The sequence below is a fragment of the Melozone crissalis genome, unplaced genomic scaffold (assembly GCF_028551555.1).
Source record: "Melozone crissalis strain CALT ecotype California unplaced genomic scaffold, PUWL_Pcris_2 ptg000007l_1, whole genome shotgun sequence".
NCBI classification, from domain to species: domain Eukaryota; kingdom Metazoa; phylum Chordata; class Aves; order Passeriformes; family Passerellidae; genus Melozone; species Melozone crissalis.
Window position 1 is genome coordinate 8,276,997 of NW_026535785.1, and position 12,543 is coordinate 8,289,539.

General features: G+C 56.1%; 1 protein-coding gene across 3 annotated transcripts in view; it reads right to left on the minus strand.

The window, feature by feature from the left end:
* The window catches only part of NUP93 (nucleoporin 93), a 79,259-nt gene extending 75,978 nt beyond the window's left edge, over positions 1 to 3,281 (minus strand). The window contains exon 1 of one of the 3 annotated variants that reach the window (XM_054296171.1): positions 3,258 to 3,281. The gene's annotated coding sequence lies outside the window, so the exon portion shown is untranslated. Of the gene's footprint in view, positions 1 to 2,820; positions 3,172 to 3,257 lie in introns of those variants that run through there. The other 2 variants (XM_054296172.1, XM_054296170.1) reach the window with 2 other exon arrangements.
* Between the last annotated feature and the right edge of the window lie 9,262 nt (positions 3,282 to 12,543).

Genomic DNA, 12,543 nt, shown 5'->3' on the forward strand with positions numbered 1-12,543 from the left:
ACTGAATATTCATATATTCCTAACAGCACAAACAACTTTGTCTCCACCCTGGCAGAACTGACTGCATTCAAGAGTCTGCAGTCTGACTCTTCATGCTGCTGTGCAAGATGGAAACTGCTTCCACAGCAACCAGTGATGGCAGATTTTCATGTCTGGCTGGGGAAGGAGCAACAACCAACACCTAAGAGAAAGAAAATACTTCAGAAATTGTATTAACTTCAGTGAGACCAGACTGACCTTGGGCTAAAAGCCAGGACTGAAAAAGCTCCTCTGTAAAACAACTTTGATGACTTATCAATAGAAGTTGCTGCATTAGACCACTATTCCATTAAACCCCAGTTTCATTTCCCCAACATTTAAAACCACACATAAGCACTATATATTGTACAAACTGACTAAGTTTGAGCCACAAAGAAAACAGAAAAGATGACAGGTTTCTTAAGTCTATTCAGACTGATTATAGTTGATTATTTCTTACCTGAAAACCACTAAAAACTCCTCAAGAGCAATGAAATGCTATCTTAGGAAGAAAACTGTAGCTATTCTACCCCAAATACGGCCATGATGAACATTTTACTGTACTTGATTCAGAAATACACCAAGCTGAAATACTCCAATGCACGTGCAAGTACCTGCTGTACTTCACACATTGACACACTGGGTTTGTGTCAACTAACCAATTAACTTTGAGAAACAGTAAAAAATTAAGTTTTTCCAGTGCTCTGGGAAAAAGAAGGAAAGATGTCACAGGAGAAGGAAAGCCTCACCCACTACATTCAGAGTAGCTGATGGAGCAAGAATTCCACAAGTTACAGAAAGATTCTTCAAAACAGGGAAGAAAAAGGAAGAAATCCAGTGTTGGCTTCTCAAAGAGGCTCCCACCTCAAAGTGCTCAAGGGACCCAGTCTGATGAGTCAGGATCAGCCTCTTGTGGAAAGAAAACACAAGAGCACAAGCAGTAAGAGCAAGCCAGCAATGCTCTACGTCCTACAGCCAAGATCTGAGTAAAAAGTGCTTTTTTGACAGGCTCCAAGCCTGGGCTGCTAGAGAGAGCTTCTGTCTGCTAAGCTAAACATGAATAAGTAAAAGGTCCATTTTGCAGGCCTGGGGAATTCTGTCTGAGCAGCAGCAATAATACCCAGCTCCCACATGGCACATGGCCTAAGCAGACATCCAGACATTTCAGAGAACAAGGCAGCAATGTAATCTCCATGTTACAGACAGGGGAAGTGAGTGAGAAACACAGATATGATCATCAAAGAGCAGGTGGGCAACTGTACAACCCAAATATCTGCTGCACACTTTCAGCACACCATCCCCTTGTCCCTAAAACACAATAAGGTTTATCAAACCTAACAGGGAAAGCTTCACACCCTAACTACACTAAACCCAGATAAAATCAAAACAGGCCACCTTAAAAATACCTAAAAGCTTCAGGCTAAATTTGGTACCCCAGCTGGTACAACAGCCTGTTCCCCCTGCAACAAAAGGCAGATGCAGGAAAATCCTGAATAAATCACACAACAACCTTTGAAACAATACTCTTGTTTCTTCTAGCACTGATCCATTAATGCTTCTCTGCCTCCTACAGAAAGCCATCCAGCCTGCATATTTTCTTCTTCATCTCATCTGTAGGTAGATATGCAAAACTCCAATCTTCTTATGCTCCCAGAGAGCCCTTACAGTAGGTATGGTGAACAAAAATAGGTTTTTTCAAAGTTGTAAAGGCAGTAACATTGGGTTACTTGCACTGTAAGAAAGAACAAGGAAGGGCACACAACACTTCTCTACACTGTTCATTATAAAAAATGGACCTGAAGGAATTTGAAGTGATTTCTACCAAAACACACTAGCACACTCTTATCTGCTATAAATTCATAATGGTCTCAAGTCCCCACTGCTCTGAATTAACTGACTCAGCTGGCAGTTTTGCCATATTACCATGTTCCCTCTTTTCCAAACACTTAGCCTTTATTTTAAGCACTCAATTCAGCAGGGAAATAACTTCACAGGATGGCAAATTGACCCTCATTAAATAGAGCATTTGGTTCAGTATTTTAAGTTCCTTGCATGAAAACTCATATCCTGCCCCCTCACTGAATTTCCTGTCTTAGGTGCACCACAGAAACTTTATGGATTTAGATGACAGAATCACGTACATTCTTCCAAGCAGTTTTAAGCTTTTTCTCTTTGTAAGTTTTCCCAAGGAGTAGGAAAACTTTTGAAGACACAACATAAGTGAAATAGCACTAAAGTAAATAAGAACTGGTGTTCCTGTCTCACTATCATCTTAGCTCTCCATGCCATTACTGCTGTCCCCAGACCAGCATGACCAAATTGCAGGAGAAGAGAAGCAGCTCTTCTTTGCACCCAGACTTTAATTCCAGCTCTTCCACTCACTGTTCATAAATTCTTCCAGTATCTGAAAGGGTCCTACAGCAAAACCAGAGAGGGGTTCTTTTATCAGAACTGTAGTGATAGGACAAGGAATAATAGATAAACACTGAAAGAGAGGAAATTTAGGAAGACATCCTTTACTGTGACGGTGGTGAGGCTCTGGCACACGCTGCCCTGCGAGGCTGTGACTGTCCCGTCCCTGCCACTGTTCATCATGCCAGGTTGGATAACGCCTTGAGCATCCTGGTCTAGCAGAAGGTATCCCTGCCCACGGGAGCAGGGGTGAAACTAGATAAGCTTTGAAGTCCCTTCCAACCCCTAAACATTCTAGGAATTCCAAGGAACCAACCAGCAAACCCACGGTGGGGAAGAACAACCCCCACGCACAGAACTCGAAACAGACACCAAGGCACACACATATACACAAACCCGTTCTCCGGAAACCTTCCCAGACAAGCAGCTGCTGCTCCCTGAGCACCAACACTGCACTTCGCTTAAACACCAAACTCCCCTCGTACAGCGAGGCTCGGCGCCGCCGCCAGCACACAAACCCGCTGGGCAGAGCGGAGCGGCCCCTCCTGGCGCCCCCTCACCGGCCCCGCCGCCTCAGCGCGGGTTATTGACAGCGGCAGCTTCGGGCAGCCCCGGCAGGGCCCACGAGGCGGCCCGGAGCGCTCCCGGCCAGCCTCCCGCCGCAGCGGCCTGCACGGGCCACAGAGGAAGCCATGGGCTGGGGACAACTGCCGGGAGCTCCGGATGCGGAGGGAAGCAGGCAGCGAGCACCCGAGGCGGGGGAGAAGCGGGGAAAGAGGCGGAAGGACGGGGAACCCCGGCCCGCCCGCACGGCGCCCTCACCTCACCTGCGCTCCGCGCCGCCCGCCGCGCCCGCCGTGCCCGCGCCGCGCGCCCCCATTGGTTGCCCGCTCGCCCTTTCCCGCGCTCCCATTGGCCGAGCCCCCCCGCGTCCCGGCTTCCCGCGCTTCTATTGGCCCAGCCGCCGCGCTCCGCAGCGTGCCGGTTCCCGCCCCCTCGCGAGAACAACTTTATTGAGGCGCTCGGAGGAGGGGGGCGGAGCGAATGGGGGGCGGGGCGGGGCGGGGCGGGGCGGGGCGGGGCGGGGCGGGGCGGGGCGGGGCGGGGCGGGGCGGGGCGGGGCGGGGCGGGGCGGGGGCACGGCTGCCTCCGGAGACCGAGGGATCGAGGCTGCGTCCCGCCTGCCCGCGCCGAAATCGGCGAAATAAGCGATATACTAAACGGAAATAACGTGCATGGGGTTGTTCCTCTCTATTTCCGCTCTCCCTTCTTAGTAAGCGCTGACTCTTGCTGGCAAACCTCGTCTGTGAGCTGATTCAGTGGGAGGTAAAATGCGGATAACGAACTCATGCCCGTTTTGCCTCCTATGGCCAAATACACAACAAACTCACAGCCAGCAGGTACTCACACCATCACCTGTACAATGGTGTCCTGGGGGTCTATAGGGATTCTCTGTGCTTGGTCCCGTTTGGGCACACACACGATGGCCCTAAAACAGATATTGCCAGTGACAAAGGATTTGTTGGACAAAACCTGAGAACGGGGAATTTCATGGACCCACAAGGTGTCAGCCTGCCTGTGTAAGAGATGATGCCTGGACCTTGCTGCTGTTATGAAACATCACCCATCAAACCTTCAAAGCTGAACAGATTTTCCAATTAATACCGTCTCTATTTCCAAATTTCCCCTTGTAAAAAGCAGTTCACAGACCAGAGGCAGCGCTGGCACCGACTGCAGCCACTCCTTCTAATCGGCAAGAGCGTGCAGGGGGTCGGGGTACATTCCTGGCTGTCGCTTCAGTTTGAGGGCAGCACTTGTCCCCGGCAGGATGCCCTGGTAGGCAAGATGCCTTGGTGGGACGTTTGTCCTGGTGTGATGGGAGTCCTCATGGGATGGGTGTCCTGGTAGGATGGCCGTGCCACCCCAGCTCTCGCTGAGCCCTTCCAGGCTCCCGGGGCATCTTTCCAGAGCGAGGAGAGTCCTGGTGCGCCCGGGGACCGGCGCTGGTGCCCTCCGGGGCGGGATGTGGGAACAGCCGTCCTGAGGGGCCGGGACCGGGAAAGGGCAGAGCCAGGCAGGGACCGAGGGCGGCGGGGACAGGCAGGGACAGGTAGGGAGCGGGGCCGGGCGGGCGGCGGCGCTGCGGGCAGGCAGGTGGCAGCAGATCCCCGTGCAAGGGCTCGGCGGCACCGGGAGCGGAGCCGCCTGGCAGAACCGCTTCGGGGGCGGGACCCGGGTCCTCTGCACGGGGACAAGGGGTGCTGTCCCCTCTGTGGATGCTCGTCCCTCTACACTGAGCGCACAGCGTCCCTGTTCCCTGTCCAGGATGTGCAGGGTGCTGTCCCCTCTACCCTCCGTTCTGGGTGCCCATCCCAGGAGCACAGCATCCCATCTCTGTGCCAGGGGTTTTAGACTGGATGCTAGTCAAAATGCATCACTGAAAATGTTGTCAAGCACTGGAACAGGCTGCCCAGGAAAGCAGGGGAGTCACCAGCCCTGGAGCGATTTAAGAAACATGTACATGTGTCACTCGGTTTAGGGGTGGGCTTGGCGGCGCTGGGGTATAGCCGAACTCATGACCTTAGAGGGGTTTTCCAACCTTTCCAACAATTCTGTGACTCTGTATTTTCCCCCTGGCACTGGGTACGTTTTCCCTCTGCCCCGGGTGCACGTCCCCTGAGGGCAGGGTGCTATTTCCCCTGTGCACACGTGCCTGTCACCTCTGCACCAGGTGTGTTTGCTCTGCTCTGGGTGCACGTCCCTTCTGCACACAGCGTCTGTCCCCTCGCACAGGGCGATGTCCCCTCTGCACTCAGCGTCTGTCCCCTCGGCACAGGCGATGTCCCCTCTGCACACAGCGCCTGTCCCCTCGGCACAGGCGATGTCCCCTCTGCACTCAGCGTCTGTCCCCTCGGCACAGGCGATGTCCCCTCTGCACACAGCGCTTGTCCCCTCGGCACCGGGCGATGTCCCCTCGGCACAGAGGTTCCTGTCACACGGTTCCTGCCGTCTCCTCTGCACACAGCGCATCCCTCCTCTTCACAGGGCGCACATCCTTTCTGCACGGGCACGTGTCCCTCCCGCACATGGTGTGTGTCAGCGCCACGCAGGGTCACGGACATCCACCATCCCCCTGGGATTCACACACAGCCACAAAAAGCAGAACCGCATGCAGCCCCATGGCAGCTGCAGGGCTGCTGGTCTGGGAGTGCACCCAGGACCCCCTGGGTGCCATGGAGGGATCGTGGTCACCTCAAACCACCTCGGCAAACTGAGCTGGGCTTTTCTTGGCTGGGCTGGATAATGCACATCAGTGTCTTCTTGGATCAAGCAAAGACTCCCCTCACCCTCCCACTATACAGAGCTGACCACAGGCAGAGAGCACTTCCTGCTTCATCAAAAAGTGCTTTTTTTTTAAAATAGAAAATATTCTTGAGAGGACCAGAAAGCCCCTGCACAACTCCCTGAGAGCAGCTACAGGCAAAGGCAGACACTGGATACATCCCTGACCAGCTCATTCCGCTGCTCCTGTGGCTTTCCTTGCCCCAGATCCCTCCTGGGAGGCGAGAAAGGGCACCAGGGCTGGGGGTCTCTGCCAGACAGGCACAGGCGGTGGCAGGAGCAGGCAGGGCGCTGTGTGTGGCTGGCAGGGTGCAGGAGTGTGTGCCCACATCCCACCCTGGCACGCTGCTGGGAGCGGTTGATGCCTGGGGCGCTTCCTGCCAGGGGAAGCCCCATCCGAGCCCGGCGTTGTTTGTGCTGCAGGATGCGGGCTCTGGCCCCGGGGGCTCTGTCTGCAGCCCCTCCGCTGCCGTGGCCGGGGTCGCAGCCCTGTTTCATATGGCTCCAGCAGCAGAGCCATGCCAGGCTTCTTTCCCAGCAAAGCGTCTTCCCATGGGATTGTTTTTACAATGTATTTAGGGCAGGGCAGACCCTTAAAACCCATTTCCAGCTCTACACCTCTGTTGCAACAAGCAGCGCTGGGAGGCTGCTTAGGCAAAGACACACTGATGCAATAAGGCAGCACATTTAAAAAGCAAATGGGTGCTGAGCTAGGTGTTGCCTTTCTCACTGGCAAAGCTGGATGCTGAGCAGTCTGGGCACCCTCTGGAGAGCCATGTGCTGAAGCCGGGCAGACTTTGGGGAAAGGGTGAGCCTGGATCATCCTGGATGCCTGAAACATCCCTGGATGCCTGAAACACCCCTGGGAACTGGTATTGCCATGCTCCCACTGTGCACACTCCGCCTTGTGCCACCCAGCCTAACAGAAAGGACTGCATGGGTACCCAAGTGACCAGGTTTGCTGGGTTTTAAATTTATCTTGTCCCTGGTGCCTTGTCAGCAAGGTCTGCAGGAGATTTTCCTGCCAGGCAGAGCTGCCCCATTGCCCAAAGAGGCACAAAAGGGGTGAGGGCAGCATGGCTGGGAACTTACATCTGTGGTGGGGCACACCCAGTGGACGTGTATGGGCAGGCAGGTGCAATAAAAGTGACTCTTCCACTTGGTAGAGACTTTCGGAAGCAAAACACGTCCCATGCATCTTCCCACAGCCCTCCCTCCCCCATCCCAGCAGCCACCCCAAATCCAGACAGCCAAGCACTGCATTCATGGCTATGGTTACCTGCCCTCCTGCATCTGGAGGTCTTTGCAGCTTTAAGCAAGGTGCTTCCCAAAAACGAGCTGGAAAAAAGTGCTTGGAGGTTTCGCCCACAGCAGGAGCCAGGCACTGTAGCTGCAGGTATTTGGCATGGGGAGGCTGCAGGGAAAGTGTCCCTTTGGGGATGGATCTGCTCTGCAATGGATTGGGGTTTGCAAAGCATGAGCTCTTGAAGAAGGGAAGTTTGTCCCCACTAGAATTTGTCCAAGTGCTCTCCAGCAGCAGCTCAGGGCAGGCATCTTGCCAGCACACCCACCTTGCTTGCTCCCACATGATCTTTCACCCAAAGGAAGCCCCTAACATGGTGCAGAGGCACCTGCCATGAGGCCAAGGAAAGGCTGGAGGGGACTAGAGCCCCTCGTTCCTTTGTTTGCCCACACCTCTGGGTGTGTCACCCATCACCCATCCTCCCTGGGAGACCAACATCTTAAAGATGCCCACACCTACTCCACATGTAGGATGAGGTCCATCCCATGCCCTGTGAAGCTCCTTTTCCTCAAGGAAGGTGCAGAGCCCACTTAGGGAAGGACATGGGATGTTTGTGAGCAGCCCTCTCCCACCCCACAGCGACAATTCAACAATTCCCACACAGGTGTCCTAAGCAGCAAAAAAGCTCAGCCTCCAACCCATCCCCACAGCAGCACTCATACCTCCAGAAAAACTCCTTTATTTCCATCCAGTTTCACCACTGGTACAGAAAATACAAAAGAAGAAAAACAAAACCAAAAAAATAGGCTTTTGTGTGCCCCCCACCCCCCGTCCCCGAAGCGTGCCGACTATTTACAGGCAGACCGAGCGGCTCAGTGGCAGCAGCTGCACTTGCTGCTCGTCGGCTCCTTGCACACGCAGCCCTTGGCGCAGTTGCTGCAGCTCGCAGGGCAGCAGGAGCAGCAACCTGGGGGGGACACAAGAGTTAGGAGGTAGGTGCAAGGGACTGGGGCTCTGTGAGGCAGGGGGACCCGATGGAGAGTGGGGAACACCACCTCTGCATGAGCAGGGCTGATGATCCCAATGGGTTGGAGCTCTCCATTAGGATCCCAATGGGCTGGAGGTCTCCATGAGGGTCCTACAGGGTGGGGGCAGCCCCCCAGAGGGGAGGGTGAGTGTGTGTTGCAATGGGCCAGGGGAAGAGGGAGGGATCCCATGAAGGTCCAAGAGGGCAAGAGAGGGAGTGATGGGCTCTCCATACAGAGTTTAACACGGCAAGAGGGGTTGTCTACAGGGTAAGAGTTGGGAAGTCCCCAATGGGTCCGACAGAGCAAGAAAGAGCTCCCTTGTGGAACAGGAAGGTGTCCGTGGATCCCACAGGGCATGGAGGGGTTGCCCTATGGGGCAGCGAGGTGCCCAGGGAGCCCCACAGTACAAGAAGTTTCCCGATGGAACAGAGAGGTGCCCAAGGATGTCCCAAAAACAAGGCCGGGCCCCGCACTCACTCTTGCGGCAGCTCCGGCAGCGGCAGTTCTTGCACTTGCAGGACCCTGCGCAGGAGCAGGAGTCACCTGGAGAGCGAGGGAAGGAGAGCGGGCTCAGCCGGAGTCGGGCAGCCGGGAGCCAGGCGGGAGGCGGCCGGGACACGACGGGGCACTTACCGGCGGCACACGTGCAGTCCTGGGGGTCCATGGCTCGGCTCGGCTCGGCTTGGTTTAGCTCAGTCTAGCTCGGCTCGATTCGGCGGGGGTAGCAGCGGTACAGAGTAGCGCCGGTCGGTCGCTATTTATGGGGCAGGACGCGGGGCGGTGCTGGCGCTGCGCACGGTGCAGCGGGGCCGCCGGCACCGGGGCCGTGCTCACAGGGGGTGGTGCCGTGCCGTGCCGTGCTCAGCCCGGGGCCGTGCTCAGCCCGGGGCCGTGCTCAGCGGGGGCCGGGCCATGCCGTGCTCACCCCGGGGCTATGCTCGCCCTCGGGCCGTGCTCACCGGGGGCGGTGCCGTGCCGTGCTCACTCGAGGGCAGTGCGCACCCCGGGGCCGTGCTCACCGGGCACCGTGCCCTACCCCCGGGCCGTGCTCACCGCGTAGCCGTGCCGTGCGGTGCTTACCCGGGTCACGGACCCGACCCCCCACCCCCGCTCCCAGCCCGGTCCGGGAGGCCGGGGTGTCCCTCCTGCACGCCCCGTCCCCGGCAGGGTGCTGCGCTCCGGGGCACCGAGACGCTGGAATGCGCGGGGTGTGGGGGTGACAGCAGTGGCACGGCACTGCCGCCGCGCCCTGCATGCCTGGGACAGCCCCGTGGCGCTGCCCCGTGTGTCCAGCGCTATGGTGCAGCGGTGCCCCCACCGCAGGGGTGCCTGTGGGGTGCACGGGGCTGTCCCTGAGGATGAGACTGTTCCAGCACCCCACTGGAGAGTGGGATGGCGCTGGGCAGCCCCCGTGGGGCTGGAGTGCTCAGATGGCCTCCCGGGAGGGGTGAATTACAGAACACCCTGAGTTGGAAGAGACCCACAAGGGTCATCGCATGAGGCTCCTGAACCTGCTCAAGACAACTCCAAAAAGCACGCCACGTCCTTGAGTGTGTTGTCCAAAAACTTCCTTAGCCTGGCTTGGTGCAGTGACCACTTCCTTGGGGAGCCTGTTCCAGGGCTCAACTACTTTCTGGGTAAAGAATATTTTCCTAATACCCAATCTAAACCTCCCTTGACAGAGTTTCATGCACTTCCCTCGAGTGAGCATGGGGATGCAGTGTGCCAGTTTGGCATTGCCAGCTAGGAGCTGCTGGGAATCACTTTCTCATAAACCCTCTGAGTTTTCCACCTCGTCACAGGGTTTATTTGCCAACGGGCTTCCACCACCTCACACGTGCCCATGGCCAGTTCAGCATCCAGCATGGCAAACAGTGGCTGGGCCAGGGCCAGGCTGTCCCCCTGCTTGCACCCCCTGCTCTCGGTGGTGTCGCAGATGGGGCAAGCCTGGGTTGAGAGCTGGTGCTGTAGCTGGGCCCATCCCCGTGGAGCCCGGGCCAGCGGGCTCTAGGACCGGGAGAGGCTCAGTGACCCGGGTGGCTGTGCCAGGAACGGCTCGTGCTTGTTTGCAAGGGCACGGAGTTGTTTTTTTCCTGGCACTGTTTGCCAGCAGCAGTGAGGCGAAGCCAGCAGGCACTGCACACGCCACTGGCTGAGCGGGAAGGAGGAGAGGTGCAATAACCGAGCACGCGTGGTGTCACTGCACACAAACACGGGTTGGGAATTAACTTCCCTCCCTCCCGGACAGCCCCAGCGCTCCGGGAATGTGCTGCACCCGCGGGCCCCCTCCAGCAGGGCGGGCTCTGCTGAGGAAAAGGGAGCCTGACCTGCCAAAATGGGATCGTGCACCCCTGCACGGGGCCGTTCCAAAGGTGAGGGGTGACTGTGCAGGGCCAAAGCTGCAGGGAAAGCAAGGGAATTCCCAGATTGCCAGGAATCCTGTGTATCATACATGGAGGGGCTGTGCTGAATCCTGGGACACTTTGTCCTGGCGCCACGTCACTGTGAGCGGGAAAAGGCAGCACAGCATCCCCACAGAACTGTAGGTGAAGCTGTGATTGGAAAAGAGCCTGGAAAATTCCTGATTTCCCAATCTGAGCATTTCCACTAAATAATGAGGTCATCCCACAAGCAGAACAGGGAGGAATTAACGAGTACTCCCTGAGCCACGGGCTTGCTGAAAGGCTGTGCCAGATATCAATGGGGAGAGGAGAGCTCAGAGGGGTCTGCTGTATTATGGCTGGTATTCCAATTTCCCGGGGCACAGAGTAGTTAAACCCAAGCCTGTTCCCATGTAAGAGGAGTGCCATGTCCAACTCTGATTTTATAGCAGTCATAAAGTCAGCAGCAGAGCCGCAGCTGCCCAACACGGGTCTCAGGGCTCAGAGTGAGGATGCTGGAACCTCTGTCTGCCCACCCTCCCTCTCTCCCCACCACTTCCCCTGAAGGTAGGGGACAGCATCCGACAGCTGCTTTCCATCATACTGCCACGGGGCACAGGGTTGGGCACAGCACAGAGCCATGGGGCAGGACCACAGCAAAGCCACAGGGGCCAGCAAAGCCAGACTGATTCTGTGAGCTTTGCTGCTTAAACCAGATGTTTGGTGATAAATCCCATTAGCAACCTCTCCTTCACTCTTGTTGTGAGCTCACCAGTGATGTTTCTGTATGGTTGGCACTTAACATCTCTCTGGGTTGGAAGGAATAAAGATAACCCTGCTCTTTGCAGCGTGGAGTTTAGCGTGATTGCTCCATGCCTGCCACGTCCTGCCCTGCCTAAATTCAGCTGACACAGGGGTGGCCTTTGCACCTGCCAGAAGTGTGGGGTGATGGTGACATGTCAGGGGATGCCCTGAGGGAGGAGCAGAGGGGTACCCCCTAAGGATTGGCGCCCTGAGCAGCCCCTGGGCAGGGGTGCTGTGCTGTAGGCTGTGCCAAATCCCTGGCTGAGTCCTGGTGGTGGTGACTGGGTGGGTCAGGAAAGGTTTTTAACCTAAAAAGTGACCATGAACAGCTGCATTTGAGGAGTGTGGGGACAGGCAGAGCCTGTCGTGTTCCTGGGAAGCAGCAGGGTGGCACAGGGCACCTGGGGTGCAGTGTTCTGGCAGCAGCATGGCTGTGCTTGGGCAGAGTGAGCATCACACCCTGACATGGGCATTGCAGGCATCACATCCCATTGTTAGTTTGCACCCTGGCATAGGTATCCCATCCCATTGTGGGCATTCAGCCCCATCACAGGCATTGCACCCCATCGCATCCCATCGCTGGAATCCTGGAATGGGCATTGCAAACCACAACGGGCATCACTCTCTGGTTTGGGCATCACGTCCCATCACAGGCACCGAACCCTATTGCAGGCAGTGCACCCTTTTGTGGGGATCACACGCCATTGTGTGCACTGGACCTCACAGTGCAGAACCAGGTCACCTGAGCACCAGGCGACCAGGGGCACCCAGGAGCACCCAGACAGACTGGCAGAGGTGGCAGAGGGATAAGCAATGTGGTTCTACCAGCCAATTCAACTAAACTGCCAGGAGGAAAACTAAACCTGTTTCTCTGCCACCCCACCTGCCGTGGAAATATTCCCCCTGGAAATGGGCAGGGCTAGGCTGCTTATTACAGTGAAAGCTTGTAATAACGAGCTGCTCATTAGCCCCGAGGATCTCTGGTTGGAGGAGACAGCATGGGATTTGCCCCTGGGCAACAAGAGGGTGGTGGGGAGCAGAAAATTCCCTTATTGTGTAGGGAAAGTGTTAAAACAAGAGTCAGAACTACTGGTAGGGAGAGCAGAGCCAAGAGCAGAAGACAGGAGCAAAAACAAGACGCAGGCTGTTTGCCATGACCTCCCACACACGCTGTCCTCCCGCTCCCCAGGGAAACTGCCGCACCCAACACAAGTGCCAAGTTCCTCGTGCACCTTTATATACATATCACTTTATTTAGGTAGCTTATTACATGTCAAAGTGACAAACACTAAAGAAATCTGAACACATATATAAA